This window comes from Triturus cristatus, chromosome 4_1 (assembly GCF_964204655.1).
Source record: "Triturus cristatus chromosome 4_1, aTriCri1.1, whole genome shotgun sequence".
NCBI classification, from domain to species: Eukaryota; Metazoa; Chordata; class Amphibia; order Caudata; family Salamandridae; genus Triturus; species Triturus cristatus.
This window is the reverse complement of record NC_140585.1, coordinates 106,961,039-106,985,237: the sequence shown is the minus strand read 5'-3', so window position 1 is coordinate 106,985,237 and position 24,199 is coordinate 106,961,039. Positions and strand designations below refer to the sequence as shown.

The 24,199-nt window shown below is 44.5% G+C and overlaps 54 non-coding genes across 54 annotated transcripts; 42 read left to right on the top strand and 12 right to left on the bottom strand.

Annotated features, from left to right (window-relative positions):
- Positions 1-259: 259 nt before the first annotated feature.
- Positions 260-345, top strand: TRNAY-GUA (transfer RNA tyrosine (anticodon GUA)). The gene is given in 2 exon segments: positions 260-296; positions 310-345. It is a non-coding gene; the product is annotated as a tRNA-Tyr (tRNA).
- A 129-nt stretch (positions 346-474) lies between these two features.
- On the top strand, positions 475-546 carry TRNAA-CGC (transfer RNA alanine (anticodon CGC)). Its single transcript has one exon. It is a non-coding gene; the product is annotated as a tRNA-Ala (tRNA).
- Positions 547-745: 199 nt separating this feature from the next.
- On the bottom strand, positions 746-818 carry TRNAM-CAU (transfer RNA methionine (anticodon CAU)). The gene has a single exon. It is a non-coding gene; the product is annotated as a tRNA-Met (tRNA).
- A 157-nt stretch (positions 819-975) lies between these two features.
- Positions 976-1,047, top strand: TRNAA-UGC (transfer RNA alanine (anticodon UGC)). The gene has a single exon. It is a non-coding gene; the product is annotated as a tRNA-Ala (tRNA).
- A 768-nt stretch (positions 1,048-1,815) lies between these two features.
- TRNAY-GUA (transfer RNA tyrosine (anticodon GUA)) lies at positions 1,816-1,901 on the top strand. Its single transcript is given in 2 exon segments — positions 1,816-1,852; positions 1,866-1,901. It is a non-coding gene; the product is annotated as a tRNA-Tyr (tRNA).
- Positions 1,902-2,030: 129 nt separating this feature from the next.
- On the top strand, positions 2,031-2,102 carry TRNAA-CGC (transfer RNA alanine (anticodon CGC)). The gene has a single exon. It is a non-coding gene; the product is annotated as a tRNA-Ala (tRNA).
- Positions 2,103-2,301: 199 nt separating this feature from the next.
- Positions 2,302-2,374, bottom strand: TRNAM-CAU (transfer RNA methionine (anticodon CAU)). The gene has a single exon. It is a non-coding gene; the product is annotated as a tRNA-Met (tRNA).
- Positions 2,375-2,531: 157 nt separating this feature from the next.
- On the top strand, positions 2,532-2,603 carry TRNAA-UGC (transfer RNA alanine (anticodon UGC)). Its single transcript has one exon. It is a non-coding gene; the product is annotated as a tRNA-Ala (tRNA).
- Positions 2,604-3,371: 768 nt separating this feature from the next.
- Positions 3,372-3,457, top strand: TRNAY-GUA (transfer RNA tyrosine (anticodon GUA)). The gene is given in 2 exon segments: positions 3,372-3,408; positions 3,422-3,457. It is a non-coding gene; the product is annotated as a tRNA-Tyr (tRNA).
- A 129-nt stretch (positions 3,458-3,586) lies between these two features.
- TRNAA-CGC (transfer RNA alanine (anticodon CGC)) lies at positions 3,587-3,658 on the top strand. The gene has a single exon. It is a non-coding gene; the product is annotated as a tRNA-Ala (tRNA).
- A 429-nt stretch (positions 3,659-4,087) lies between these two features.
- On the top strand, positions 4,088-4,159 carry TRNAA-UGC (transfer RNA alanine (anticodon UGC)). The gene has a single exon. It is a non-coding gene; the product is annotated as a tRNA-Ala (tRNA).
- A 768-nt stretch (positions 4,160-4,927) lies between these two features.
- Positions 4,928-5,013, top strand: TRNAY-GUA (transfer RNA tyrosine (anticodon GUA)). The gene is given in 2 exon segments: positions 4,928-4,964; positions 4,978-5,013. It is a non-coding gene; the product is annotated as a tRNA-Tyr (tRNA).
- Positions 5,014-5,142: 129 nt separating this feature from the next.
- Positions 5,143-5,214, top strand: TRNAA-CGC (transfer RNA alanine (anticodon CGC)). Its single transcript has one exon. It is a non-coding gene; the product is annotated as a tRNA-Ala (tRNA).
- A 429-nt stretch (positions 5,215-5,643) lies between these two features.
- TRNAA-UGC (transfer RNA alanine (anticodon UGC)) lies at positions 5,644-5,715 on the top strand. Its single transcript has one exon. It is a non-coding gene; the product is annotated as a tRNA-Ala (tRNA).
- A 768-nt stretch (positions 5,716-6,483) lies between these two features.
- TRNAY-GUA (transfer RNA tyrosine (anticodon GUA)) lies at positions 6,484-6,569 on the top strand. The gene is given in 2 exon segments: positions 6,484-6,520; positions 6,534-6,569. It is a non-coding gene; the product is annotated as a tRNA-Tyr (tRNA).
- A 129-nt stretch (positions 6,570-6,698) lies between these two features.
- Positions 6,699-6,770, top strand: TRNAA-CGC (transfer RNA alanine (anticodon CGC)). Its single transcript has one exon. It is a non-coding gene; the product is annotated as a tRNA-Ala (tRNA).
- Positions 6,771-7,199: 429 nt separating this feature from the next.
- On the top strand, positions 7,200-7,271 carry TRNAA-UGC (transfer RNA alanine (anticodon UGC)). The gene has a single exon. It is a non-coding gene; the product is annotated as a tRNA-Ala (tRNA).
- A 768-nt stretch (positions 7,272-8,039) lies between these two features.
- On the top strand, positions 8,040-8,125 carry TRNAY-GUA (transfer RNA tyrosine (anticodon GUA)). The gene is given in 2 exon segments: positions 8,040-8,076; positions 8,090-8,125. It is a non-coding gene; the product is annotated as a tRNA-Tyr (tRNA).
- A 129-nt stretch (positions 8,126-8,254) lies between these two features.
- Positions 8,255-8,326, top strand: TRNAA-CGC (transfer RNA alanine (anticodon CGC)). The gene has a single exon. It is a non-coding gene; the product is annotated as a tRNA-Ala (tRNA).
- A 199-nt stretch (positions 8,327-8,525) lies between these two features.
- On the bottom strand, positions 8,526-8,598 carry TRNAM-CAU (transfer RNA methionine (anticodon CAU)). The gene has a single exon. It is a non-coding gene; the product is annotated as a tRNA-Met (tRNA).
- A 157-nt stretch (positions 8,599-8,755) lies between these two features.
- TRNAA-UGC (transfer RNA alanine (anticodon UGC)) lies at positions 8,756-8,827 on the top strand. Its single transcript has one exon. It is a non-coding gene; the product is annotated as a tRNA-Ala (tRNA).
- Positions 8,828-9,810: 983 nt separating this feature from the next.
- TRNAA-CGC (transfer RNA alanine (anticodon CGC)) lies at positions 9,811-9,882 on the top strand. The gene has a single exon. It is a non-coding gene; the product is annotated as a tRNA-Ala (tRNA).
- Positions 9,883-10,081: 199 nt separating this feature from the next.
- Positions 10,082-10,154, bottom strand: TRNAM-CAU (transfer RNA methionine (anticodon CAU)). The gene has a single exon. It is a non-coding gene; the product is annotated as a tRNA-Met (tRNA).
- A 157-nt stretch (positions 10,155-10,311) lies between these two features.
- TRNAA-UGC (transfer RNA alanine (anticodon UGC)) lies at positions 10,312-10,383 on the top strand. The gene has a single exon. It is a non-coding gene; the product is annotated as a tRNA-Ala (tRNA).
- Positions 10,384-11,151: 768 nt separating this feature from the next.
- On the top strand, positions 11,152-11,237 carry TRNAY-GUA (transfer RNA tyrosine (anticodon GUA)). Its single transcript is given in 2 exon segments — positions 11,152-11,188; positions 11,202-11,237. It is a non-coding gene; the product is annotated as a tRNA-Tyr (tRNA).
- Positions 11,238-11,366: 129 nt separating this feature from the next.
- On the top strand, positions 11,367-11,438 carry TRNAA-CGC (transfer RNA alanine (anticodon CGC)). The gene has a single exon. It is a non-coding gene; the product is annotated as a tRNA-Ala (tRNA).
- Positions 11,439-11,637: 199 nt separating this feature from the next.
- Positions 11,638-11,710, bottom strand: TRNAM-CAU (transfer RNA methionine (anticodon CAU)). The gene has a single exon. It is a non-coding gene; the product is annotated as a tRNA-Met (tRNA).
- Positions 11,711-11,867: 157 nt separating this feature from the next.
- TRNAA-UGC (transfer RNA alanine (anticodon UGC)) lies at positions 11,868-11,939 on the top strand. The gene has a single exon. It is a non-coding gene; the product is annotated as a tRNA-Ala (tRNA).
- Positions 11,940-12,707: 768 nt separating this feature from the next.
- Positions 12,708-12,793, top strand: TRNAY-GUA (transfer RNA tyrosine (anticodon GUA)). Its single transcript is given in 2 exon segments — positions 12,708-12,744; positions 12,758-12,793. It is a non-coding gene; the product is annotated as a tRNA-Tyr (tRNA).
- Positions 12,794-12,922: 129 nt separating this feature from the next.
- Positions 12,923-12,994, top strand: TRNAA-CGC (transfer RNA alanine (anticodon CGC)). The gene has a single exon. It is a non-coding gene; the product is annotated as a tRNA-Ala (tRNA).
- A 199-nt stretch (positions 12,995-13,193) lies between these two features.
- On the bottom strand, positions 13,194-13,266 carry TRNAM-CAU (transfer RNA methionine (anticodon CAU)). The gene has a single exon. It is a non-coding gene; the product is annotated as a tRNA-Met (tRNA).
- Positions 13,267-13,423: 157 nt separating this feature from the next.
- TRNAA-UGC (transfer RNA alanine (anticodon UGC)) lies at positions 13,424-13,495 on the top strand. The gene has a single exon. It is a non-coding gene; the product is annotated as a tRNA-Ala (tRNA).
- Positions 13,496-14,263: 768 nt separating this feature from the next.
- Positions 14,264-14,349, top strand: TRNAY-GUA (transfer RNA tyrosine (anticodon GUA)). Its single transcript is given in 2 exon segments — positions 14,264-14,300; positions 14,314-14,349. It is a non-coding gene; the product is annotated as a tRNA-Tyr (tRNA).
- A 129-nt stretch (positions 14,350-14,478) lies between these two features.
- TRNAA-CGC (transfer RNA alanine (anticodon CGC)) lies at positions 14,479-14,550 on the top strand. Its single transcript has one exon. It is a non-coding gene; the product is annotated as a tRNA-Ala (tRNA).
- Positions 14,551-14,749: 199 nt separating this feature from the next.
- On the bottom strand, positions 14,750-14,822 carry TRNAM-CAU (transfer RNA methionine (anticodon CAU)). The gene has a single exon. It is a non-coding gene; the product is annotated as a tRNA-Met (tRNA).
- A 157-nt stretch (positions 14,823-14,979) lies between these two features.
- TRNAA-UGC (transfer RNA alanine (anticodon UGC)) lies at positions 14,980-15,051 on the top strand. The gene has a single exon. It is a non-coding gene; the product is annotated as a tRNA-Ala (tRNA).
- A 768-nt stretch (positions 15,052-15,819) lies between these two features.
- On the top strand, positions 15,820-15,905 carry TRNAY-GUA (transfer RNA tyrosine (anticodon GUA)). The gene is given in 2 exon segments: positions 15,820-15,856; positions 15,870-15,905. It is a non-coding gene; the product is annotated as a tRNA-Tyr (tRNA).
- Positions 15,906-16,034: 129 nt separating this feature from the next.
- On the top strand, positions 16,035-16,106 carry TRNAA-CGC (transfer RNA alanine (anticodon CGC)). Its single transcript has one exon. It is a non-coding gene; the product is annotated as a tRNA-Ala (tRNA).
- A 199-nt stretch (positions 16,107-16,305) lies between these two features.
- On the bottom strand, positions 16,306-16,378 carry TRNAM-CAU (transfer RNA methionine (anticodon CAU)). The gene has a single exon. It is a non-coding gene; the product is annotated as a tRNA-Met (tRNA).
- A 157-nt stretch (positions 16,379-16,535) lies between these two features.
- Positions 16,536-16,607, top strand: TRNAA-UGC (transfer RNA alanine (anticodon UGC)). Its single transcript has one exon. It is a non-coding gene; the product is annotated as a tRNA-Ala (tRNA).
- A 768-nt stretch (positions 16,608-17,375) lies between these two features.
- On the top strand, positions 17,376-17,461 carry TRNAY-GUA (transfer RNA tyrosine (anticodon GUA)). The gene is given in 2 exon segments: positions 17,376-17,412; positions 17,426-17,461. It is a non-coding gene; the product is annotated as a tRNA-Tyr (tRNA).
- A 129-nt stretch (positions 17,462-17,590) lies between these two features.
- Positions 17,591-17,662, top strand: TRNAA-CGC (transfer RNA alanine (anticodon CGC)). Its single transcript has one exon. It is a non-coding gene; the product is annotated as a tRNA-Ala (tRNA).
- A 199-nt stretch (positions 17,663-17,861) lies between these two features.
- Positions 17,862-17,934, bottom strand: TRNAM-CAU (transfer RNA methionine (anticodon CAU)). The gene has a single exon. It is a non-coding gene; the product is annotated as a tRNA-Met (tRNA).
- A 157-nt stretch (positions 17,935-18,091) lies between these two features.
- Positions 18,092-18,163, top strand: TRNAA-UGC (transfer RNA alanine (anticodon UGC)). The gene has a single exon. It is a non-coding gene; the product is annotated as a tRNA-Ala (tRNA).
- A 983-nt stretch (positions 18,164-19,146) lies between these two features.
- On the top strand, positions 19,147-19,218 carry TRNAA-CGC (transfer RNA alanine (anticodon CGC)). Its single transcript has one exon. It is a non-coding gene; the product is annotated as a tRNA-Ala (tRNA).
- A 199-nt stretch (positions 19,219-19,417) lies between these two features.
- Positions 19,418-19,490, bottom strand: TRNAM-CAU (transfer RNA methionine (anticodon CAU)). Its single transcript has one exon. It is a non-coding gene; the product is annotated as a tRNA-Met (tRNA).
- A 157-nt stretch (positions 19,491-19,647) lies between these two features.
- TRNAA-UGC (transfer RNA alanine (anticodon UGC)) lies at positions 19,648-19,719 on the top strand. Its single transcript has one exon. It is a non-coding gene; the product is annotated as a tRNA-Ala (tRNA).
- A 983-nt stretch (positions 19,720-20,702) lies between these two features.
- TRNAA-CGC (transfer RNA alanine (anticodon CGC)) lies at positions 20,703-20,774 on the top strand. The gene has a single exon. It is a non-coding gene; the product is annotated as a tRNA-Ala (tRNA).
- Positions 20,775-21,203: 429 nt separating this feature from the next.
- Positions 21,204-21,275, top strand: TRNAA-UGC (transfer RNA alanine (anticodon UGC)). Its single transcript has one exon. It is a non-coding gene; the product is annotated as a tRNA-Ala (tRNA).
- Positions 21,276-22,258: 983 nt separating this feature from the next.
- On the top strand, positions 22,259-22,330 carry TRNAA-CGC (transfer RNA alanine (anticodon CGC)). Its single transcript has one exon. It is a non-coding gene; the product is annotated as a tRNA-Ala (tRNA).
- A 199-nt stretch (positions 22,331-22,529) lies between these two features.
- Positions 22,530-22,602, bottom strand: TRNAM-CAU (transfer RNA methionine (anticodon CAU)). The gene has a single exon. It is a non-coding gene; the product is annotated as a tRNA-Met (tRNA).
- Positions 22,603-22,759: 157 nt separating this feature from the next.
- TRNAA-UGC (transfer RNA alanine (anticodon UGC)) lies at positions 22,760-22,831 on the top strand. The gene has a single exon. It is a non-coding gene; the product is annotated as a tRNA-Ala (tRNA).
- Positions 22,832-23,814: 983 nt separating this feature from the next.
- TRNAA-CGC (transfer RNA alanine (anticodon CGC)) lies at positions 23,815-23,886 on the top strand. Its single transcript has one exon. It is a non-coding gene; the product is annotated as a tRNA-Ala (tRNA).
- Positions 23,887-24,085: 199 nt separating this feature from the next.
- TRNAM-CAU (transfer RNA methionine (anticodon CAU)) lies at positions 24,086-24,158 on the bottom strand. The gene has a single exon. It is a non-coding gene; the product is annotated as a tRNA-Met (tRNA).
- Positions 24,159-24,199: the final 41 nt, after the last annotated feature.

The window sequence follows — 24,199 nt, the reverse complement described above, 5'->3', positions numbered from 1 at the left end:
CAAAGTTCCTTTCCTTTCTGTAAAATTGAAATTTGGAGCACCCCTGCTTATCCCCAAGCCAAGACAGAACATGAACTTTGGTCTGAAATCCTCCTTTGGGGTGATAAGATGTACCTTACAGTGTGCTCTAAGAACTGGTGACTTTGAGAGGGAGCTGCAGGTAATGTTCATGATTTTCATCGATCTGCTCCTGATCCCCACCCCCACAACCTTTCTTGAGCGAGAGATAATTACAGCGCTGAAAGATACTTCAGCCACTCCTTCGATAGCTCAGTTGGTAGAGCGGAGGACTGTAGCATAAAGTCAGACATCCTTAGGTCGCTGGTTCAAATCCGGCTCGAAGGATTTTTTGCTTCGATTTCCATATATTTCACTTTTATTCAAACAATACCTTCCATTGATTATGATCGAGACTTTGCAGTCCCTGGGTTTCAGGGATTCCTTGCATCCATCAAACAGCTCGAGGGCAAAAGTGGGGATGTAGCTCAGTGGTAGAGCGCATGCTTCGCATGTATGAGGTCCCGGGTTCAATCCCCGGCATCTCCAGGAGCCTCTGTTCCTTATCTTGGCTTTTTTCCAGAAGGCTAGCCTGCCATCATGCAGAAAGAAGAAGTTTGTCATGCAGTTGGGGTGAGAGCCCCACTTAAATAGTCAGACATTTGCTTTGGAAAAATCTTTGAACTAGGCATAGTTTGCGCATTTCAAGAAAATCGGAGAATTTTGCATTCCAAAAGAAGGAAATAAATGCCCTCTCTGAGGATCGAACTCAGGACCTTCAGATTATGAGACTGACGCGCTGCCTACTGCGCTAAGAAGGCTGTATATAGGCATCTGTACATAAGACCATGAAGATCATCCAGGTACAAGGCTGAAGGATTTTCCTGACTGACATTGTATACTGCAGAGTCGAATGGGGTGATGTGGCCGTCGGTTCAATGCAGGGTTTCCAATCATACAGTCAAACCTTGCAGAAGTGGGGATGTAGCTCAGTGGTAGAGCGCATGCTTTGCATGTATGAGGCCCCGGGTTCAATCCCCGGCATCTCCAGACTTTTGCCATGCTTACCTTGGATTTTGGGCCGAAAGCTAGGCTGGCATCATGATGAAGGAAGAGATATGTCCTCCAACCGGGATGAGGACCCCGCTTAATCTGTCAGACGTTTGCCTTGAAAAATCCCATGAAATGGGGCTATCTCATTTTTGATGATTATAGATCAAAAGAATCCTACTTGTTGAAGACATCAAAGTGATGATTCATCTTGACAACCATAATGCTTTGATGATAGAAATCTGTCGCATCTCTCTTGATCATTGGTAAGGGTTCTTCTTCTAAACCAGAGACTCTTTACAGTAGCTTTTAGAAAAACGGAATATTTTGTTTATCTCAATCACCTTCAATCTACAGATTTTTCCGTTCTCTTTCCTTTTGAAAATGCATCCAAAATGCACGTTCTTGATGCTGGGTGCGTAGTAATGACTCCCATAACTTTCTGTCATTTCTTTCATGGTTCCGCGCAGCCATCCATTTGCCACCAATGCTGCCCAAGGTCTTTGTATCAAAGTTCCTTTCCTTTCTGTAAAATTGAAATTTGGAGCACCCCTGCTTATCCCCAAGCCAAGACAGAACATGAACTTTGGTCTGAAATCCTCCTTTGGGGTGATAAGATGTACCTTACAGTGTGCTCTAAGAACTGGTGACTTTGAGAGGGAGCTGCAGGTAATGTTCATGATTTTCATCGATCTGCTCCTGATCCCCACCCCCACAACCTTTCTTGAGCGAGAGATAATTACAGCGCTGAAAGATACTTCAGCCACTCCTTCGATAGCTCAGTTGGTAGAGCGGAGGACTGTAGCATAAAGTCAGACATCCTTAGGTCGCTGGTTCAAATCCGGCTCGAAGGATTTTTTGCTTCGATTTCCATATATTTCACTTTTATTCAAACAATACCTTCCATTGATTATGATCGAGACTTTGCAGTCCCTGGGTTTCAGGGATTCCTTGCATCCATCAAACAGCTCGAGGGCAAAAGTGGGGATGTAGCTCAGTGGTAGAGCGCATGCTTCGCATGTATGAGGTCCCGGGTTCAATCCCCGGCATCTCCAGGAGCCTCTGTTCCTTATCTTGGCTTTTTTCCAGAAGGCTAGCCTGCCATCATGCAGAAAGAAGAAGTTTGTCATGCAGTTGGGGTGAGAGCCCCACTTAAATAGTCAGACATTTGCTTTGGAAAAATCTTTGAACTAGGCATAGTTTGCGCATTTCAAGAAAATCGGAGAATTTTGCATTCCAAAAGAAGGAAATAAATGCCCTCTCTGAGGATCGAACTCAGGACCTTCAGATTATGAGACTGACGCGCTGCCTACTGCGCTAAGAAGGCTGTATATAGGCATCTGTACATAAGACCATGAAGATCATCCAGGTACAAGGCTGAAGGATTTTCCTGACTGACATTGTATACTGCAGAGTCGAATGGGGTGATGTGGCCGTCGGTTCAATGCAGGGTTTCCAATCATACAGTCAAACCTTGCAGAAGTGGGGATGTAGCTCAGTGGTAGAGCGCATGCTTTGCATGTATGAGGCCCCGGGTTCAATCCCCGGCATCTCCAGACTTTTGCCATGCTTACCTTGGATTTTGGGCCGAAAGCTAGGCTGGCATCATGATGAAGGAAGAGATATGTCCTCCAACCGGGATGAGGACCCCGCTTAATCTGTCAGACGTTTGCCTTGAAAAATCCCATGAAATGGGGCTATCTCATTTTTGATGATTATAGATCAAAAGAATCCTACTTGTTGAAGACATCAAAGTGATGATTCATCTTGACAACCATAATGCTTTGATGATAGAAATCTGTCGCATCTCTCTTGATCATTGGTAAGGGTTCTTCTTCTAAACCAGAGACTCTTTACAGTAGCTTTTAGAAAAACGGAATATTTTGTTTATCTCAATCACCTTCAATCTACAGATTTTTCCGTTCTCTTTCCTTTTGAAAATGCATCCAAAATGCACGTTCTTGATGCTGGGTGCGTAGTAATGACTCCCATAACTTTCTGTCATTTCTTTCATGGTTCCGCGCAGCCATCCATTTGCCACCAATGCTGCCCAAGGTCTTTGTATCAAAGTTCCTTTCCTTTCTGTAAAATTGAAATTTGGAGCACCCCTGCTTATCCCCAAGCCAAGACAGAACATGAACTTTGGTCTGAAATCCTCCTTTGGGGTGATAAGATGTACCTTACAGTGTGCTCTAAGAACTGGTGACTTTGAGAGGGAGCTGCAGGTAATGTTCATGATTTTCATCGATCTGCTCCTGATCCCCACCCCCACAACCTTTCTTGAGCGAGAGATAATTACAGCGCTGAAAGATACTTCAGCCACTCCTTCGATAGCTCAGTTGGTAGAGCGGAGGACTGTAGCATAAAGTCAGACATCCTTAGGTCGCTGGTTCAAATCCGGCTCGAAGGATTTTTTGCTTCGATTTCCATATATTTCACTTTTATTCAAACAATACCTTCCATTGATTATGATCGAGACTTTGCAGTCCCTGGGTTTCAGGGATTCCTTGCATCCATCAAACAGCTCGAGGGCAAAAGTGGGGATGTAGCTCAGTGGTAGAGCGCATGCTTCGCATGTATGAGGTCCCGGGTTCAATCCCCGGCATCTCCAGGAGCCTCTGTTCCTTATCTTGGCTTTTTTCCAGAAGGCTAGCCTGCCATCATGCAGAAAGAAGAAGTTTGTCATGCAGTTGGGGTGAGAGCCCCACTTAAATAGTCAGACATTTGCTTTGGAAAAATCTTTGAACTAGGCATAGTTTGCGCATTTCAAGAAAATCGGAGAATTTTGCATTCCAAAAGAAGGAAATAAATGCCCTCTCTGAGGATCGAACTCAGGACCTTCAGATTATGAGACTGACGCGCTGCCTACTGCGCTAAGAAGACTGTATATAGGCATCTGTACATAAGACCATGAAGATCATCCAGGTACAAGGCTGAAGGATTTTCCTGACTGACATTGTATACTGCAGAGTCGAATGGGGTGATGTGGCCGTCGGTTCAATGCAGGGTTTCCAATCATACAGTAAAACCTTGCAGAAGTGGGGATGTAGCTCAGTGGTAGAGCGCATGCTTTGCATGTATGAGGCCCCGGGTTCAATCCCCGGCATCTCCAGACTTTTGCCATGCTTACCTTGGATTTTGGGCCGAAAGCTAGGCTGGCATCATGATGAAGGAAGAGATATGTCCTCCAACCGGGATGAGGACCCCGCTTAATCTGTCAGACGTTTGCCTTGAAAAATCCCATGAAATGGGGCTATCTCATTTTTGATGATTATAGATCAAAAGAATCCTACTTGTTGAAGACATCAAAGTGATGATTCATCTTGACAACCATAATGCTTTGATGATAGAAATCTGTCGCATCTCTCTTGATCATTGGTAAGGGTTCTTCTTCTAAACCAGAGACTCTTTACAGTAGCTTTTAGAAAAACGGAATATTTTGTTTATCTCAATCACCTTCAATCTACAGATTTTTCCGTTCTCTTTCCTTTTGAAAATGCATCCAAAATGCACGTTCTTGATGCTGGGTGCGTAGTAATGACTCCCATAACTTTCTGTCATTTCTTTCATGGTTCCGCGCAGCCATCCATTTGCCACCAATGCTGCCCAAGGTCTTTGTATCAAAGTTCCTTTCCTTTCTGTAAAATTGAAATTTGGAGCACCCCTGCTTATCCCCAAGCCAAGACAGAACATGAACTTTGGTCTGAAATCCTCCTTTGGGGTGATAAGACGTACCTTACAGTGTGCTCTAAGAACTGGTGACTTTGAGAGGGAGCTGCAGGTAATGTTCATGATTTTCATCGATCTGCTCCTGATCCCCACCCCCACAACCTTTCTTGAGCGAGAGATAATTACAGCGCTGAAAGATACTTCAGCCACTCCTTCGATAGCTCAGTTGGTAGAGCGGAGGACTGTAGCATAAAGTCAGACATCCTTAGGTCGCTGGTTCAAATCCGGCTCGAAGGATTTTTTGCTTCGATTTCCATATATTTCACTTTTATTCAAACAATACCTTCCATTGATTATGATCGAGACTTTGCAGTCCCTGGGTTTCAGGGATTCCTTGCATCCATCAAACAGCTCGAGGGCAAAAGTGGGGATGTAGCTCAGTGGTAGAGCGCATGCTTCGCATGTATGAGGTCCCGGGTTCAATCCCCGGCATCTCCAGGAGCCTCTGTTCCTTATCTTGGCTTTTTTCCAGAAGGCTAGCCTGCCATCATGCAGAAAGAAGAAGTTTGTCATGCAGTTGGGGTGAGAGCCCCACTTAAATAGTCAGACATTTGCTTTGGAAAAATCTTTGAACTAGGCATAGTTTGCGCATTTCAAGAAAATCGGAGAATTTTGCATTCCAAAAGAAGGAAATAAATGCCCTCTCTGAGGATCGAACTCAGGACCTTCAGATTATGAGACTGACGCGCTGCCTACTGCGCTAAGAAGACTGTATATAGGCATCTGTACATAAGACCATGAAGATCATCCAGGTACAAGGCTGAAGGATTTTCCTGACTGACATTGTATACTGCAGAGTCGAATGGGGTGATGTGGCCGTCGGTTCAATGCAGGGTTTCCAATCATACAGTAAAACCTTGCAGAAGTGGGGATGTAGCTCAGTGGTAGAGCGCATGCTTTGCATGTATGAGGCCCCGGGTTCAATCCCCGGCATCTCCAGACTTTTGCCATGCTTACCTTGGATTTTGGGCCGAAAGCTAGGCTGGCATCATGATGAAGGAAGAGATATGTCCTCCAACCGGGATGAGGACCCCGCTTAATCTGTCAGACGTTTGCCTTGAAAAATCCCATGAAATGGGGCTATCTCATTTTTGATGATTATAGATCAAAAGAATCCTACTTGTTGAAGACATCAAAGTGATGATTCATCTTGACAACCATAATGCTTTGATGATAGAAATCTGTCGCATCTCTCTTGATCATTGGTAAGGGTTCTTCTTCTAAACCAGAGACTCTTTACAGTAGCTTTTAGAAAAACGGAATATTTTGTTTATCTCAATCACCTTCAATCTACAGATTTTTCCGTTCTCTTTCCTTTTGAAAATGCATCCAAAATGCACGTTCTTGATGCTGGGTGCGTAGTAATGACTCCCATAACTTTCTGTCATTTCTTTCATGGTTCCGCGCAGCCATCCATTTGCCACCAATGCTGCCCAAGGTCTTTGTATCAAAGTTCCTTTCCTTTCTGTAAAATTGAAATTTGGAGCACCCCTGCTTATCCCCAAGCCAAGACAGAACATGAACTTTGGTCTGAAATCCTCCTTTGGGGTGATAAGACGTACCTTACAGTGTGCTCTAAGAACTGGTGACTTTGAGAGGGAGCTGCAGGTAATGTTCATGATTTTCATCGATCTGCTCCTGATCCCCACCCCCACAACCTTTCTTGAGCGAGAGATAATTACAGCGCTGAAAGATACTTCAGCCACTCCTTCGATAGCTCAGTTGGTAGAGCGGAGGACTGTAGCATAAAGTCAGACATCCTTAGGTCGCTGGTTCAAATCCGGCTCGAAGGATTTTTTGCTTCGATTTCCATATATTTCACTTTTATTCAAACAATACCTTCCATTGATTATGATCGAGACTTTGCAGTCCCTGGGTTTCAGGGATTCCTTGCATCCATCAAACAGCTCGAGGGCAAAAGTGGGGATGTAGCTCAGTGGTAGAGCGCATGCTTCGCATGTATGAGGTCCCGGGTTCAATCCCCGGCATCTCCAGGAGCCTCTGTTCCTTATCTTGGCTTTTTTCCAGAAGGCTAGCCTGCCATCATGCAGAAAGAAGAAGTTTGTCATGCAGTTGGGGTGAGAGCCCCACTTAAATAGTCAGACATTTGCTTTGGAAAAATCTTTGAACTAGGCATAGTTTGCGCATTTCAAGAAAATCGGAGAATTTTGCATTCCAAAAGAAGGAAATAAATGCCCTCTCTGAGGATCGAACTCAGGACCTTCAGATTATGAGACTGACGCGCTGCCTACTGCGCTAAGAAGACTGTATATAGGCATCTGTACATAAGACCATGAAGATCATCCAGGTACAAGGCTGAAGGATTTTCCTGACTGACATTGTATACTGCAGAGTCGAATGGGGTGATGTGGCCGTCGGTTCAATGCAGGGTTTCCAATCATACAGTAAAACCTTGCAGAAGTGGGGATGTAGCTCAGTGGTAGAGCGCATGCTTTGCATGTATGAGGCCCCGGGTTCAATCCCCGGCATCTCCAGACTTTTGCCATGCTTACCTTGGATTTTGGGCCGAAAGCTAGGCTGGCATCATGATGAAGGAAGAGATATGTCCTCCAACCGGGATGAGGACCCCGCTTAATCTGTCAGACGTTTGCCTTGAAAAATCCCATGAAATGGGGCTATCTCATTTTTGATGATTATAGATCAAAAGAATCCTACTTGTTGAAGACATCAAAGTGATGATTCATCTTGACAACCATAATGCTTTGATGATAGAAATCTGTCGCATCTCTCTTGATCATTGGTAAGGGTTCTTCTTCTAAACCAGAGACTCTTTACAGTAGCTTTTAGAAAAACGGAATATTTTGTTTATCTCAATCACCTTCAATCTACAGATTTTTCCGTTCTCTTTCCTTTTGAAAATGCATCCAAAATGCACGTTCTTGATGCTGGGTGCGTAGTAATGACTCCCATAACTTTCTGTCATTTCTTTCATGGTTCCGCGCAGCCATCCATTTGCCACCAATGCTGCCCAAGGTCTTTGTATCAAAGTTCCTTTCCTTTCTGTAAAATTGAAATTTGGAGCACCCCTGCTTATCCCCAAGCCAAGACAGAACATGAACTTTGGTCTGAAATCCTCCTTTGGGGTGATAAGACGTACCTTACAGTGTGCTCTAAGAACTGGTGACTTTGAGAGGGAGCTGCAGGTAATGTTCATGATTTTCATCGATCTGCTCCTGATCCCCACCCCCACAACCTTTCTTGAGCGAGAGATAATTACAGCGCTGAAAGATACTTCAGCCACTCCTTCGATAGCTCAGTTGGTAGAGCGGAGGACTGTAGCATAAAGTCAGACATCCTTAGGTCGCTGGTTCAAATCCGGCTCGAAGGATTTTTTGCTTCGATTTCCATATCTTTCACTTTTATTCAAACAATACCTTCCATTGATTATGATCGAGACTTTGCAGTCCCTGGGTTTCAGGGATTCCTTGCATCCATCAAACAGCTCGAGTGCAAAAGTGGGGATGTAGCTCAGTGGTAGAGCGCATGCTTCGCATGTATGAGGTCCCGGGTTCAATCCCCGGCATCTCCAGGAGCCTCTGTTCCTTATCTTGGCTTTTTTCCAGAAGGCTAGCCTGCCATCATGCAGAAAGAAGAAGTTTGTCATGCAGTTGGGGTGAGAGCCCCACTTAAATAGTCAGACATTTGCTTTGGAAAAATCTTTGAACTAGGCATAGTTTGCGCATTTCAAGAAAATCGGAGAATTTTGCATTCCAAAAGAAGGAAATAAATGCCCTCTCTGAGGATCGAACTCAGGACCTTCAGATTATGAGACTGACGCGCTGCCTACTGCGCTAAGAAGGCTGTATATAGGCATCTGTACATAAGACCATGAAGATCATCCAGGTACAAGGCTGAAGGATTTTCCTGACTGACATTGTATACTGCAGAGTCGAATGGGGTGATGTGGCCGTCGGTTCAATGCAGGGTTTCCAATCATACAGTCAAACCTTGCAGAAGTGGGGATGTAGCTCAGTGGTAGAGCGCATGCTTTGCATGTATGAGGCCCCGGGTTCAATCCCCGGCATCTCCAGACTTTTGCCATGCTTACCTTGGATTTTGGGCCGAAAGCTAGGCTGGCATCATGATGAAGGAAGAGATATGTCCTCCAACCGGGATGAGGACCCCGCTTAATCTGTCAGACGTTTGCCTTGAAAAATCCCATGAAATGGGGCTATCTCATTTTTGATGATTATAGATCAAAAGAATCCTACTTGTTGAAGACATCAAAGTGATGATTCATCTTGACAACCATAATGCTTTGATGATAGAAATCTGTCGCATCTCTCTTGATCATTGGTAAGGGTTCTTCTTCTAAACCAGAGACTCTTTACAGTAGCTTTTAGAAAAACGGAATATTTTGTTTATCTCAATCACCTTCAATCTACAGATTTTTCCGTTCTCTTTCCTTTTGAAAATGCATCCAAAATGCACGTTCTTGATGCTGGGTGCGTAGTAATGACTCCCATAACTTTCTGTCATTTCTTTCATGGTTCCGCGCAGCCATCCATTTGCCACCAATGCTGCCCAAGGTCTTTGTATCAAAGTTCCTTTCCTTTCTGTAAAATTGAAATTTGGAGCACCCCTGCTTATCCCCAAGCCAAGACAGAACATGAACTTTGGTCTGAAATCCTCCTTTGGGGTGATAAGACGTACCTTACAGTGTGCTCTAAGAACTGGTGACTTTGAGAGGGAGCTGCAGGTAATGTTCATGATTTTCATCGATCTGCTCCTGATCCCCACCCCCATAACCTTTCTTGAGCGAGAGATAATTACAGCGCTGAAAGATACTTCAGCCACTCCTTCGATAGCTCAGTTGGTAGAGCGGAGGACTGTAGCATAAAGTCAGACATCCTTAGGTCGCTGGTTCAAATCCGGCTTGAAGGATTTTTTGCTTCGATTTCCATATCTTTCACTTTTATTCAAACAATACCTTCCATTGATTATGATCGAGACTTTGCAGTCCCTGGGTTTCAGGGATTCCTTGCATCCATCAAACAGCTCGAGTGCAAAAGTGGGGATGTAGCTCAGTGGTAGAGCGCATGCTTCGCATGTATGAGGTCCCGGGTTCAATCCCCGGCATCTCCAGGAGCCTCTGTTCCTTATCTTGGCTTTTTTCCAGAAGGCTAGCCTGCCATCATGCAGAAAGAAGAAGTTTGTCATGCAGTTGGGGTGAGAGCCCCACTTAAATAGTCAGACATTTGCTTTGGAAAAATCTTTGAACTAGGCATAGTTTGCGCATTTCAAGAAAATCGGAGAATTTTGCATTCCAAAAGAAGGAAATAAATGCCCTCTCTGAGGATCGAACTCAGGACCTTCAGATTATGAGACTGACGCGCTGCCTACTGCGCTAAGAAGGCTGTATATAGGCATCTGTACATAAGACCATGAAGATCATCCAGGTACAAGGCTGAAGGATTTTCCTGACTGACATTGTATACTGCAGAGTCGAATGGGGTGATGTGGCCGTCGGTTCAATGCAGGGTTTCCAATCATACAGTCAAACCTTGCAGAAGTGGGGATGTAGCTCAGTGGTAGAGCGCATGCTTTGCATGTATGAGGCCCCGGGTTCAATCCCCGGCATCTCCAGACTTTTGCCATGCTTACCTTGGATTTTGGGCCGAAAGCTAGGCTGGCATCATGATGAAGGAAGAGATATGTCCTCCAACCGGGATGAGGACCCCGCTTAATCTGTCAGACGTTTGCCTTGAAAAATCCCATGAAATGGGGCTATCTCATTTTTGATGATTATAGATCAAAAGAATCCTACTTGTTGAAGACATCAAAGTGATGATTCATCTTGACAACCATAATGCTTTGATGATAGAAATCTGTCGCATCTCTCTTGATCATTGGTAAGGGTTCTTCTTCTAAACCAGAGACTCTTTACAGTAGCTTTTAGAAAAACGGAATATTTTGTTTATCTCAATCACCTTCAATCTACAGATTTTTCCGTTCTCTTTCCTTTTGAAAATGCATCCAAAATGCACGTTCTTGATGCTGGGTGCGTAGTAATGACTCCCATAACTTTCTGTCATTTCTTTCATGGTTCCGCGCAGCCATCCATTTGCCACCAATGCTGCCCAAGGTCTTTGTATCAAAGTTCCTTTCCTTTCTGTAAAATTGAAATTTGGAGCACCCCTGCTTATCCCCAAGCCAAGACAGAACATGAACTTTGGTCTGAAATCCTCCTTTGGGGTGATAAGACGTACCTTACAGTGTGCTCTAAGAACTGGTGACTTTGAGAGGGAGCTGCAGGTAATGTTCATGATTTTCATCGATCTGCTCCTGATCCCCACCCCCACAACCTTTCTTGAGCGAGAGATAATTACAGCGCTGAAAGATACTTCAGCCACTCCTTCGATAGCTCAGTTGGTAGAGCGGAGGACTGTAGCATAAAGTCAGACATCCTTAGGTCGCTGGTTCAAATCCGGCTCGAAGGATTTTTTGCTTCGATTTCCATATCTTTCACTTTTATTCAAACAATACCTTCCATTGATTATGATCGAGACTTTGCAGTCCCTGGGTTTCAGGGATTCCTTGCATCCATCAAACAGCTCGAGTGCAAAAGTGGGGATGTAGCTCAGTGGTAGAGCGCATGCTTCGCATGTATGAGGTCCCGGGTTCAATCCCCGGCATCTCCAGGAGCCTCTGTTCCTTATCTTGGCTTTTTTCCAGAAGGCTAGCCTGCCATCATGCAGAAAGAAGAAGTTTGTCATGCAGTTGGGGTGAGAGCCCCACTTAAATAGTCAGACATTTGCTTTGGAAAAATCTTTGAACTAGGCATAGTTTGCGCATTTCAAGAAAATCGGAGAATTTTGCATTCCAAAAGAAGGAAATAAATGCCCTCTCTGAGGATCGAACTCAGGACCTTCAGATTATGAGACTGACGCGCTGCCTACTGCGCTAAGAAGGCTGTATATAGGCATCTGTACATAAGACCATGAAGATCATCCAGGTACAAGGCTGAAGGATTTTCCTGACTGACATTGTATACTGCAGAGTCGAATGGGGTGATGTGGCCGTCGGTTCAATGCAGGGTTTCCAATCATACAGTCAAACCTTGCAGAAGTGGGGATGTAGCTCAGTGGTAGAGCGCATGCTTTGCATGTATGAGGCCCCGGGTTCAATCCCCGGCATCTCCAGACTTTTGCCATGCTTACCTTGGATTTTGGGCCGAAAGCTAGGCTGGCATCATGATGAAGGAAGAGATATGTCCTCCAACCGGGATGAGGACCCCGCTTAATCTGTCAGACGTTTGCCTTGAAAAATCCCATGAAATGGGGCTATCTCATTTTTGATGATTATAGATCAAAAGAATCCTACTTGTTGAAGACATCAAAGTGATGATTCATCTTGACAACCATAATGCTTTGATGATAGAAATCTGTCGCATCTCTCTTGATCATTGGTAAGGGTTCTTCTTCTAAACCAGAGACTCTTTACAGTAGCTTTTAGAAAAACGGAATATTTTGTTTATCTCAATCACCTTCAATCTACAGATTTTTCCGTTCTCTATCCTTTTGAAAATGCATCCAAAATGCACGTTCTTGATGCTGGGTGCGTAGTAATGACTCCCATAACTTTCTGTCATTTCTTTCATGGTTCCGCGCAGCCATCCATTTGCCACCAATGCTGCCCAAGGTCTTTGTATCAAAGTTCCTTTCCTTTCTGTAAAATTGAAATTTAGAGCACCCCTGCTTATCCCCAAGCCAAGACAGAACATGAACTTTGGTCTGAAATCCTCCTTTGGGGTGATAAGACGTACCTTACAGTGTGCTCTAAGAACTGGTGACTTTGAGAGGGAGCTGCAGGTAATGTTCATGATTTTCATCGATCTGCTCCTGATCCCCACCCCCACAACCTTTCTTGAGCGAGAGATAATTACAGCGCTGAAAGATACTTCAGCCACTCCTTCGATAGCTCAGTTGGTAGAGCGGAGGACTGTAGCATAAAGTCAGACATCCTTAGGTCGCTGGTTCAAATCCGGCTCGAAGGATTTTTTGCTTCGATTTCCATATATTTCACTTTTATTCAAACAATACCTTCCATTGATTATGATCGAGACTTTGCAGTCCCTGGGTTTCAGGGATTCCTTGCATCCATCAAACAGCTCGAGGGCAAAAGTGGGGATGTAGCTCAGTGGTAGAGCGCATGCTTCGCATGTATGAGGTCCCGGGTTCAATCCCCGGCATCTCCAGGAGCCTCTGTTCCTTATCTTGGCTTTTTTCCAGAAGGCTAGCCTGCCATCATGCAGAAAGAAGAAGTTTGTCATGCAGTTGGGGTGAGAGCCCCACTTAAATAGTCAGACATTTGCTTTGGAAAAATCTTTGAACTAGGCATAGTTTGCGCATTTCAAGAAAATCGGAGAATTTTGCATTCCAAAAGAAGGAAATAAATGCCCTCTCTGAGGATCGAACTCAGGACCTTCAGATTATGAGACTGACGCGCTGCCTACTGCGCTAAGAAGGCTGTATATAGGCATCTGTACATAAGACCATGAAGATCATCCAGGTACAAGGCTGAAGGATTTTCCTGACTGACATTGTATACTGCAGAGTCGAATGGGGTGATGTGGCCGTCGGTTCAATGCAGGGTTTCCAATCATACAGTCAAACCTTGCAGAAGTGGGGATGTAGCTCAGTGGTAGAGCGCATGCTTTGCATGTATGAGGCCCCGGGTTCAATCCCCGGCATCTCCAGACTTTTGCCATGCTTACCTTGGATTTTGGGCCGAAAGCTAGGCTGGCATCATGATGAAGGAAGAGATATGTCCTCCAACCGGGATGAGGACCCCGCTTAATCTGTCAGACGTTTGCCTTGAAAAATCCCATGAAGTGGGGCTATCTCATTTTTGATGATTATAGATCAAAAGAATCCTACTTGTTGAAGACATCAAAGTGATGATTCATCTTGACAACCATAATGCTTTGATGATAGAAATCTGTCGCATCTCTCTTGATCATTGGTAAGGGTTCTTCTTCTAAACCAGAGACTCTTTACAGTAGCTTTTAGAAAAACGGAATATTTTGTTTATCTCAATCACCTTCAATCTACAGATTTTTCCGTTCTCTTTCCTTTTGAAAATGCATCCAAAATGCACGTTCTTGATGCTGGGTGCGTAGTAATGACTCCCATAACTTTCTGTCATTTCTTTCATGGTTCCGCGCAGCCATCCATTTGCCACCAATGCTGCCCAAGGTCTTTGTATCAAAGTTCCTTTCCTTTCTGTAAAATTGAAATTTGGAGCACCCCTGCTTATCCCCAAGCCAAGACAGAACATGAACTTTGGTCTGAAATCCTCCTTTGGGGTGATAAGACGTACCTTACAGTGTGCTCTAAGAACTGGTGACTTTGAGAGGGAGCTGCAGGTAATGTTCATGATTTTCATCGATCTGCTCCTGATCCCCACCCCCACAACCTTTCTTGAGCGAGAGATAATTACAGCGCTGAAAGATACTTCAGCCACTCCTTCGATAGCTCAGTTGGTAGAGCGGAGGACTGTAGCATAAAGTCAGACATCCTTAGGTCGCTGGTTCAAATCCGGCTCGAAGGATTTTTTGCTTCGATTTCCATATCTTTCACTTTTATTCAAACAATACCTTCCATTGATTATGATCGAGACTTTGCAGTCCCTGGGTTTCAGGGATTCCTTGCATCCATCAAACAGCTCGAGTGCAAAAGTGGGGATGTAGCTCAGTGGTAGAGCGCATGCTTCGCATGTATGAGGTCCCGGGTTCAATCCCCGGCATCTCCAGGAGCCTCTGTTCCTTATCTTGGCTTTTTTCCAGAAGGCTAGCCTGCCATCATGCAGAAAGAAGAAGTTTGTCATGCAGTTGGGGTGAGAGCCCCACTTAAATAGTCAGACATTTGCTTTGGAAAAATCTTTGAACTAGGCATAGTTTGCGCATTTCAAGAAAATCGGAGAATTTTGCATTCCAAAAGAAGGAAATAAATGCCCTCTCTGAGGATCGAACTCAGGACCTTCAGATTATGAGACTGACGCGCTGCCTACTGCGCTAAGAAGGCTGTATATAGGCATCTGTACATAAGACCATGAAGATCATCCAGGTACAAGGCTGAAGGATTTTCCTGACTGACATTGTATACTGCAGAGTCGAATGGGGTGATGTGGCCGTCGGTTCAATGCAGGGTTTCCAATCATACAGTCAAACCTTGCAGAAGTGGGGATGTAGCTCAGTGGTAGAGCGCATGCTTTGCATGTATGAGGCCCCGGGTTCAATCCCCGGCATCTCCAGACTTTTGCCATGCTTACCTTGGATTTTGGGCCGAAAGCTAGGCTGGCATCATGATGAAGGAAGAGATATGTCCTCCAACCGGGATGAGGACCCCGCTTAATCTGTCAGACGTTTGCCTTGAAAAATCCCATGAAATGGGGCTATCTCATTTTTGATGATTATAGATCAAAAGAATCCTACTTGTTGAAGACATCAAAGTGATGATTCATCTTGACAACCATAATGCTTTGATGATAGAAATCTGTCGCATCTCTCTTGATCATTGGTAAGGGTTCTTCTTCTAAACCAGAGACTCTTTACAGTAGCTTTTAGAAAAACGGAATATTTTGTTTATCTCAATCACCTTCAATCTACAGATTTTTCCGTTCTCTTTCCTTTTGAAAATGCATCCAAAATGCACATTCTTGATGCTGGGTGCGTAGTAATGACTCCCATAACTTTCTGTCATTTCTTTCATGGTTCCGCGCAGCCATCCATTTGCCACCAATGCTGCCCAAGGTCTTTGTATCAAAGTTCCTTTCCTTTCTGTAAAATTGAAATTTGGAGCACCCCTGCTTATCCCCAAGCCAAGACAGAACATGAACTTTGGTCTGAAATCCTCCTTTGGGGTGATAAGACGTACCTTACAGTGTGCTCTAAGAACTGGTGACTTTGAGAGGGAGCTGCAGGTAATGTTCATGATTTTCATCGATCTGCTCCTGATCCCCACCCCCACAACCTTTCTTGAGCGAGAGATAATTACAGCGCTGAAAGATACTTCAGCCACTCCTTCGATAGCTCAGTTGGTAGAGCGGAGGACTGTAGCATAAAGTCAGACATCCTTAGGTCGCTGGTTCAAATCCGGCTCGAAGGATTTTTTGCTTCGATTTCCATATATTTCACTTTTATTCAAACAATACCTTCCATTGATTATGATCGAGACTTTGCAGTCCCTGGGTTTCAGGGATTCCTTGCATCCATCAAACAGCTCGAGGGCAAAAGTGGGGATGTAGCTCAGTGGTAGAGCGCATGCTTCGCATGTATGAGGTCCCGGGTTCAATCCCCGGCATCTCCAGGAGCCTCTGTTCCTTATCTTGGCTTTTTTCCAGAAGGCTAGCCTGCCATCATGCAGAAAGAAGAAGTTTGTCATGCAGTTGGGGTGAGAGCCCCACTTAAATAGTCAGACATTTGCTTTGGAAAAATCTTTGAACTAGGCATAGTTTGCGCATTTCAAGAAAATCGGAGAATTTTGCATTCCAAAAGAAGGAAATAAATGCCCTCTCTGAGGATCGAACTCAGGACCTTCAGATTATGAGACTGACGCGCTGCCTACTGCGCTAAGAAGGCTGTATATAGGCATCTGTACATAAGACCATGAAGATCATCCAGGTACAAGGCTGAAGGATTTTCCTGACTGACATTGTATACTGCAGAGTCGAATGGGGTGATGTGGCCGTCGGTTCAATGCAGGGTTTCCAATCATACAGTCAAACCTTGCAGAAGTGGGGATGTAGCTCAGTGGTAGAGCGCATGCTTTGCATGTATGAGGCCCCGGGTTCAATCCCCGGCATCTCCAGACTTTTGCCATGCTTACCTTGGATTTTGGGCCGAAAGCTAGGCTGGCATCATGATGAAGGAAGAGATATGTCCTCCAACCGGGATGAGGACCCCGCTTAATCTGTCAGACGTTTGCCTTGAAAAATCCCATGAAGTGGGGCTATCTCATTTTTGATGATTATAGATCAAAAGAATCCTACTTGTTGAAGACATCAAAGTGATGATTCATCTTGACAACCATAATGCTTTGATGATAGAAATCTGTCGCATCTCTCTTGATCATTGGTAAGGGTTCTTCTTCTAAACCAGAGACTCTTTACAGTAGCTTTTAGAAAAACGGAATATTTTGTTTATCTCAATCACCTTCAATCTACAGATTTTTCCGTTCTCTTTCCTTTTGAAAATGCATCCAAAATGCACGTTCTTGATGCTGGGTGCGTAGTAATGACTCCCATAACTTTCTGTCATTTCTTTCATGGTTCCGCGCAGCCATCCATTTGCCACCAATGCTGCCCAAGGTCTTTGTATCAAAGTTCCTTTCCTTTCTGTAAAATTGAAATTTGGAGCACCCCTGCTTATCCCCAAGCCAAGACAGAACATGAACTTTGGTCTGAAATCCTCCTTTGGGGTGATAAGACGTACCTTACAGTGTGCTCTAAGAACTGGTGACTTTGAGAGGGAGCTGCAGGTAATGTTCATGATTTTCATCGATCTGCTCCTGATCCCCACCCCCACAACCTTTCTTGAGCGAGAGATAATTACAGCGCTGAAAGATACTTCAGCCACTCCTTCGATAGCTCAGTTGGTAGAGCGGAGGACTGTAGCATAAAGTCAGACATCCTTAGGTCGCTGGTTCAAATCCGGCTCGAAGGATTTTTTGCTTCGATTTCCATATCTTTCACTTTTATTCAAACAATACCTTCCATTGATTATGATCGAGACTTTGCAGTCCCTGGGTTTCAGGGATTCCTTGCATCCATCAAACAGCTCGAGTGCAAAAGTGGGGATGTAGCTCAGTGGTAGAGCGCATGCTTCGCATGTATGAGGTCCCGGGTTCAATCCCCGGCATCTCCAGGAGCCTCTGTTCCTTATCTTGGCTTTTTTCCAGAAGGCTAGCCTGCCATCATGCAGAAAGAAGAAGTTTGTCATGCAGTTGGGGTGAGAGCCCCACTTAAATAGTCAGACATTTGCTTTGGAAAAATCTTTGAACTAGGCATAGTTGGCGCATTTCAAGAAAATCGGAGAATTTTGCATTCCAAAAGAAGGAAATAAATGCCCTCTCTGAGGATCGAACTCAGGACCTTCAGATTATGAGACTGACGCGCTGCCTACTGCGCTAAGAAGGCTGTATATAGGCATCTGTACATAAGACCATGAAGATCATCCAGGTACAAGGCTGAAGGATTTTCCTGACTGACATTGTATACTGCAGAGTCGAATGGGGTGATGTGGCCGTCGGTTCAATGCAGGGTTTCCAATCATACAGTCAAACCTTGCAGAAGTGGGGATGTAGCTCAGTGGTAGAGCGCATGCTTTGCATGTATGAGGCCCCGGGTTCAATCCCCGGCATCTCCAGACTTTTGCCATGCTTACCTTGGATTTTGGGCCGAAAGCTAGGCTGGCATCATGATGAAGGAAGAGATATGTCCTCCAACCGGGATGAGGACCCCGCTTAATCTGTCAGACGTTTGCCTTGAAAAATCCCATGAAATGGGGCTATCTCATTTTTGATGATTATAGATCAAAAGAATCCTACTTGTTGAAGACATCAAAGTGATGATTCATCTTGACAACCATAATGCTTTGATGATAGAAATCTGTCGCATCTCTCTTGATCATTGGTAAGGGTTCTTCTTCTAAACCAGAGACTCTTTACAGTAGCTTTTAGAAAAACGGAATATTTTGTTTATCTCAATCACCTTCAATCTACAGATTTTTCCGTTCTCTTTCCTTTTGAAAATGCATCCAAAATGCACGTTCTTGATGCTGGGTGCGTAGTAATGACTCCCATAACTTTCTGTCATTTCTTTCATGGTTCCGCGCAGCCATCCATTTGCCACCAATGCTGCCCAAGGTCTTTGTATCAAAGTTCCTTTCCTTTCTGTAAAATTGAAATTTGGAGCACCCCTGCTTATCCCCAAGCCAAGACAGAACATGAACTTTGGTCTGAAATCCTCCTTTGGGGTGATAAGACGTACCTTACAGTGTGCTCTAAGAACTGGTGACTTTGAGAGGGAGCTGCAGGTAATGTTCATGATTTTCATCGATCTGCTCCTGATCCCCACCCCCATAACCTTTCTTGAGCGAGAGATAATTACAGCGCTGAAAGATACTTCAGCCACTCCTTCGATAGCTCAGTTGGTAGAGCGGAGGACTGTAGCATAAAGTCAGACATCCTTAGGTCGCTGGTTCAAATCCGGCTTGAAGGATTTTTTGCTTCGATTTCCATATCTTTCACTTTTATTCAAACAATACCTTCCATTGATTATGATCGAGACTTTGCAGTCCCTGGGTTTCAGGGATTCCTTGCATCCATCAAACAGCTCGAGTGCAAAAGTGGGGATGTAGCTCAGTGGTAGAGCGCATGCTTCGCATGTATGAGGTCCCGGGTTCAATCCCCGGCATCTCCAGGAGCCTCTGTTCCTTATCTTGGCTTTTTTCCAGAAGGCTAGCCTGCCATCATGCAGAAAGAAGAAGTTTGTCATGCAGTTGGGGTGAGAGCCCCACTTAAATAGTCAGACATTTGCTTTGGAAAAATCTTTGAACTAGGCATAGTTTGCGCATTTCAAGAAAATCGGAGAATTTTGCATTCCAAAAGAAGGAAATAAATGCCCTCTCTGAGGATCGAACTCAGGACCTTCAGATTATGAGACTGACGCGCTGCCTACTGCGCTAAGAAGGCTGTATATAGGCATCTGTACATAAGACCATGAAGATCATCCAGGTACAAGGCTGAAGGATTTTCCTGACTGACATTGTATACTGCAGAGTCGAATGGGGTGATGTGGCCGTCGGTTCAATGCAGGGTTTCCAATCATACAGTCAAACCTTGCAGAAGTGGGGATGTAGCTCAGTGGTAGAGCGCATGCTTTGCATGTATGAGGCCCCGGGTTCAATCCCCGGCATCTCCAGACTTTTGCCATGCTTACCTTGGATTTTGGGCCGAAAGCTAGGCTGGCATCATGATGAAGGAAGAGATATGTCCTCCAACCGGGATGAGGACCCCGCTTAATCTGTCAGACGTTTGCCTTGAAAAATCCCATGAAATGGGGCTATCTCATTTTTGATGATTATAGATCAAAAGAATCCTACTTGTTGAAGACATCAAAGTGATGATTCATCTTGACAACCATAATGCTTTGATGATAGAAATCTGTCGCATCTCTCTTGATCATTGGTAAGGGTTCTTCTTCTAAACCAGAGACTCTTTACAGTAGCTTTTAGAAAAACGGAATATTTTGTTTATCTCAATCACCTTCAATCTACAGATTTTTCCGTTCTCTTTCCTTTTGAAAATGCATCCAAAATGCACGTTCTTGATGCTGGGTGCGTAGTAATGACTCCCATAACTTTCTGTCATTTCTTTCATGGTTCCGCGCAGCCATCCATTTGCCACCAATGCTGCCCAAGGTCTTTGTATCAAAGTTCCTTTCCTTTCTGTAAAATTGAAATTTGGAGCACCCCTGCTTATCCCCAAGCCAAGACAGAACATGAACTTTGGTCTGAAATCCTCCTTTGGGGTGATAAGATGTACCTTACAGTGTGCTCTAAGAACTGGTGACTTTGAGAGGGAGCTGCAGGTAATGTTCATGATTTTCATCGATCTGCTCCTGATCCCCACCCCCACAACCTTTCTTGAGCGAGAGATAATTACAGCGCTGAAAGATACTTCAGCCACTCCTTCGATAGCTCAGTTGGTAGAGCGGAGGACTGTAGCATAAAGTCAGACATCCTTAGGTCGCTGGTTCAAATTCAGCTCGAAGGATTTTTTGCTTCGATTTCCATATATTTCACTTTTATTCAAACAATACCTTCCATTGATTATGATCGAGACTTTGCAGTCCCTGGGTTTCAGGGATTCCTTGCATCCATCAAACAGCTCGAGGGCAAAAGTGGGGATGTAGCTCAGTGGTAGAGCGCATGCTTCGCATGTATGAGGTCCCGGGTTCAATCCCCGGCATCTCCAGGAGCCTCTGTTCCTTATCTTGGCTTTTTTCCAGAAGGCTAGCCTGCCATCATGCAGAAAGAAGAAGTTTGTCATGCAGTTGGGGTGAGAGCCCCACTTAAATAGTCAGACATTTGCTTTGGAAAAATCTTTGAACTAGGCATAGTTTGCGCATTTCAAGAAAATCGGAGAATTTTGCATTCCAAAAGAAGGAAATAAATGCCCTCTCTGAGGATCGAACTCAGGACCTTCAGATTATGAGACTGACGCGCTGCCTACTGCGCTAAGAAGACTGTATATAGGCATCTGTACATAAGACCATGAAGATCATCCAGGTACAAGGCTGAAGGATTTTCCTGACTGACATTGTATACTGCAGAGTCGAATGGGGTGATGTGGCCGTCGGTTCAATGCAGGGTTTCCAATCATACAGTCAAACCTTGCAGAAGTGGGGATGTAGCTCAGTGGTAGAGCGCATGCTTTGCATGTATGAGGCCCCGGGTTCAATCCCCGGCATCTCCAGACTTTTGCCATGCTTACCTTGGATTTTGGGCCGAAAGCTAGGCTGGCATCATGATGAAGGAAGAGATATGTCCTCCAACCGGGATGAGGACCCCGCTTAATCTGTCAGACGTTTGCCTTGAAAAATCCCATGAAATGGGGCTATCTCATTTTTGATGATTATAGATCAAAAGAATCCTACTTGTTGAAGACATCAAAGTGATGATTCATCTTGACAACCATAATGCTTTGATGATAGAAATCTGTCGCATCTCTCTTGATCATTGGTAAGGGTTCTTCTTCTAAACCAGAGACTCTTTACAGTAGCTTTTAGAAAAACGGAATATTTTGTTTATCTCAATCACCTTCAATCTACAGATTTTTCCGTTCTCTTTCCTTTTGAAAATGCATCCAAAATGCACGTTCTTGATGCTGGGTGCGTAGTAATGACTCCCATAACTTTCTGTCATTTCTTTCATGGTTCCGCGCAGCCATCCATTTGCCACCAATGCTGCCCAAGGTCTTTGTATCAAAGTTCCTTTCCTTTCTGTAAAATTGAAATTTGGAGCACCCCTGCTTATCCCCAAGCCAAGACAGAACATGAACTTTGGTCTGAAATCCTCCTTTGGGGTGATAAGATGTACCTTACAGTGTGCTCTAAGAACTGGTGACTTTGAGAGGGAGCTGCAGGTAATGTTCATGATTTTCATTGATCTGCTCCTGATCCCCACCCCCATAACCTTTCTTGAGCGAGAGATAATTACAGCGCTGAAAGATACTTCAGCCACTCCTTCGATAGCTCAGTTGGTAGAGCGGAGGACTGTAGCATAAAGTCAGACATCCTTAGGTCGCTGGTTCAAATCCGGCTTGAAGGATTTTTTGCTTCGATTTCCATATCTTTCACTTTTATTCAAACAATACCTTCCATTGATTATGATCGAGACTTTGCAGTCCCTGGGTTTCAGGGATTCCTTGCATCCATCAAACAGCTCGAGTGCAAAAGTGGGGATGTAGCTCAGTGGTAGAGCGCATGCTTCGCATGTATGAGGTCCCGGGTTCAATCCCCGGCATCTCCAGGAGCCTCTGTTCCTTATCTTGGCTTTTTTCCAGAAGGCTAGCCTGCCATCATGCAGAAAGAAGAAGTTTGTCATGCAGTTGGGGTGAGAGCCCCACTTAAATAGTCAGACATTTGCTTTGGAAAAATCTTTGAACTAGGCATAGTTTGCGCATTTCAAGAAAATCGGAGAATTTTGCATTCCAAAAGAAGGAAATAAATGCCCTCTCTGAGGATCGAACTCAGGACCTTCAGATTATGAGACTGACGCGCTGCCTACTGCGCTAAGAAGGCTGTATATAGGCATCTGTACATAAGACCATGAAGATCATCCAGGTACAAGGCTGAAGGATTTTCCTGACTGACATTGTATACTGCAGAGTCGAATGGGGTGATGTGGCCGTCGGTTCAATGCAGGGTTTCCAATCATACAGTCAAACCTTGCAGAAGTGGGGATGTAGCTCAGTGGTAGAGCGCATGCTTTGCATGTATGAGGCCCCGGGTTCAATCCCCGGCATCTCCAGACTTTTGCCATGCTTACCTTGGATTTTGGGCCGAAAGCTAGGCTGGCATCATGATGAAGGAAGAGATATGTCCTCCAACCGGGATGAGGACCCCGCTTAATCTGTCAGACGTTTGCCTTGAAAAATCCCATGAAATGGGGCTATCTCATTTTTGATGATTATAGATCAAAAGAATCCTACTTGTTGAAGACATCAAAGTGATGATTCATCTTGACAACCATAATGCTTTGATGATAGAAATCTGTCGCATCTCTCTTGATCATTGGTAAGGGTTCTTCTTCTAAACCAGAGACTCTTTACAGTAGCTTTTAGAAAAACGGAATATTTTGTTTATCTCAATCACCTTCAATCTACAGATTTTTCCGTTCTCTTTCCTTTTGAAAATGCATCCAAAATGCACGTTCTTGATGCTGGGTGCGTAGTAATGACTCCCATAACTTTCTGTCATTTCTTTCATGGTTCCGCGCAGCCATCCATTTGCCACCAATGCTGCCCAAGGTCTTTGTATCAAAGTTCCTTTCCTTTCTGTAAAATTGAAATTTGGAGCACCCCTGCTTATCCCCAAGCCAAGACAGAACATGAACTTTGGTCTGAAATCCTCCTTTGGGGTGATAAGACGTACCTTACAGTGTGCTCTAAGAACTGGTGACTTTGAGAGGGAGCTGCAGGTAATGTTCATGATTTTCATTGATCTGCTCCTGATCCCCACCCCCATAACCTTTCTTGAGCGAGAGATAATTACAGCGCTGAAAGATACTTCAGCCACTCCTTCGATAGCTCAGTTGGTAGAGCGGAGGACTGTAGCATAAAGTCAGACATCCTTAGGTCGCTGGTTCAAATCCGGCTTGAAGGATTTTTTGCTTCGATTTCCATATCTTTCACTTTTATTCAAACAATACCTTCCATTGATTATGATCGAGACTTTGCAGTCCCTGGGTTTCAGGGATTCCTTGCATCCATCAAACAGCTCGAGTGCAAAAGTGGGGATGTAGCTCAGTGGTAGAGCGCATGCTTCGCATGTATGAGGTCCCGGGTTCAATCCCCGGCATCTCCAGGAGCCTCTGTTCCTTATCTTGGCTTTTTTCCAGAAGGCTAGCCTGCCATCATGCAGAAAGAAGAAGTTTGTCATGCAGTTGGGGTGAGAGCCCCACTTAAATAGTCAGACATTTGCTTTGGAAAAATCTTTGAACTAGGCATAGTTTGCGCATTTCAAGAAAATCGGAGAATTTTGCATTCCAAAAGAAGGAAATAAATGCCCTCTCTGAGGATCGAACTCAGGACCTTCAGATTATGAGACTGACGCGCTGCCTACTGCGCTAAGAAGGCTGTATATAGGCATCTGTACATAAGACCATGAAGATCATCCA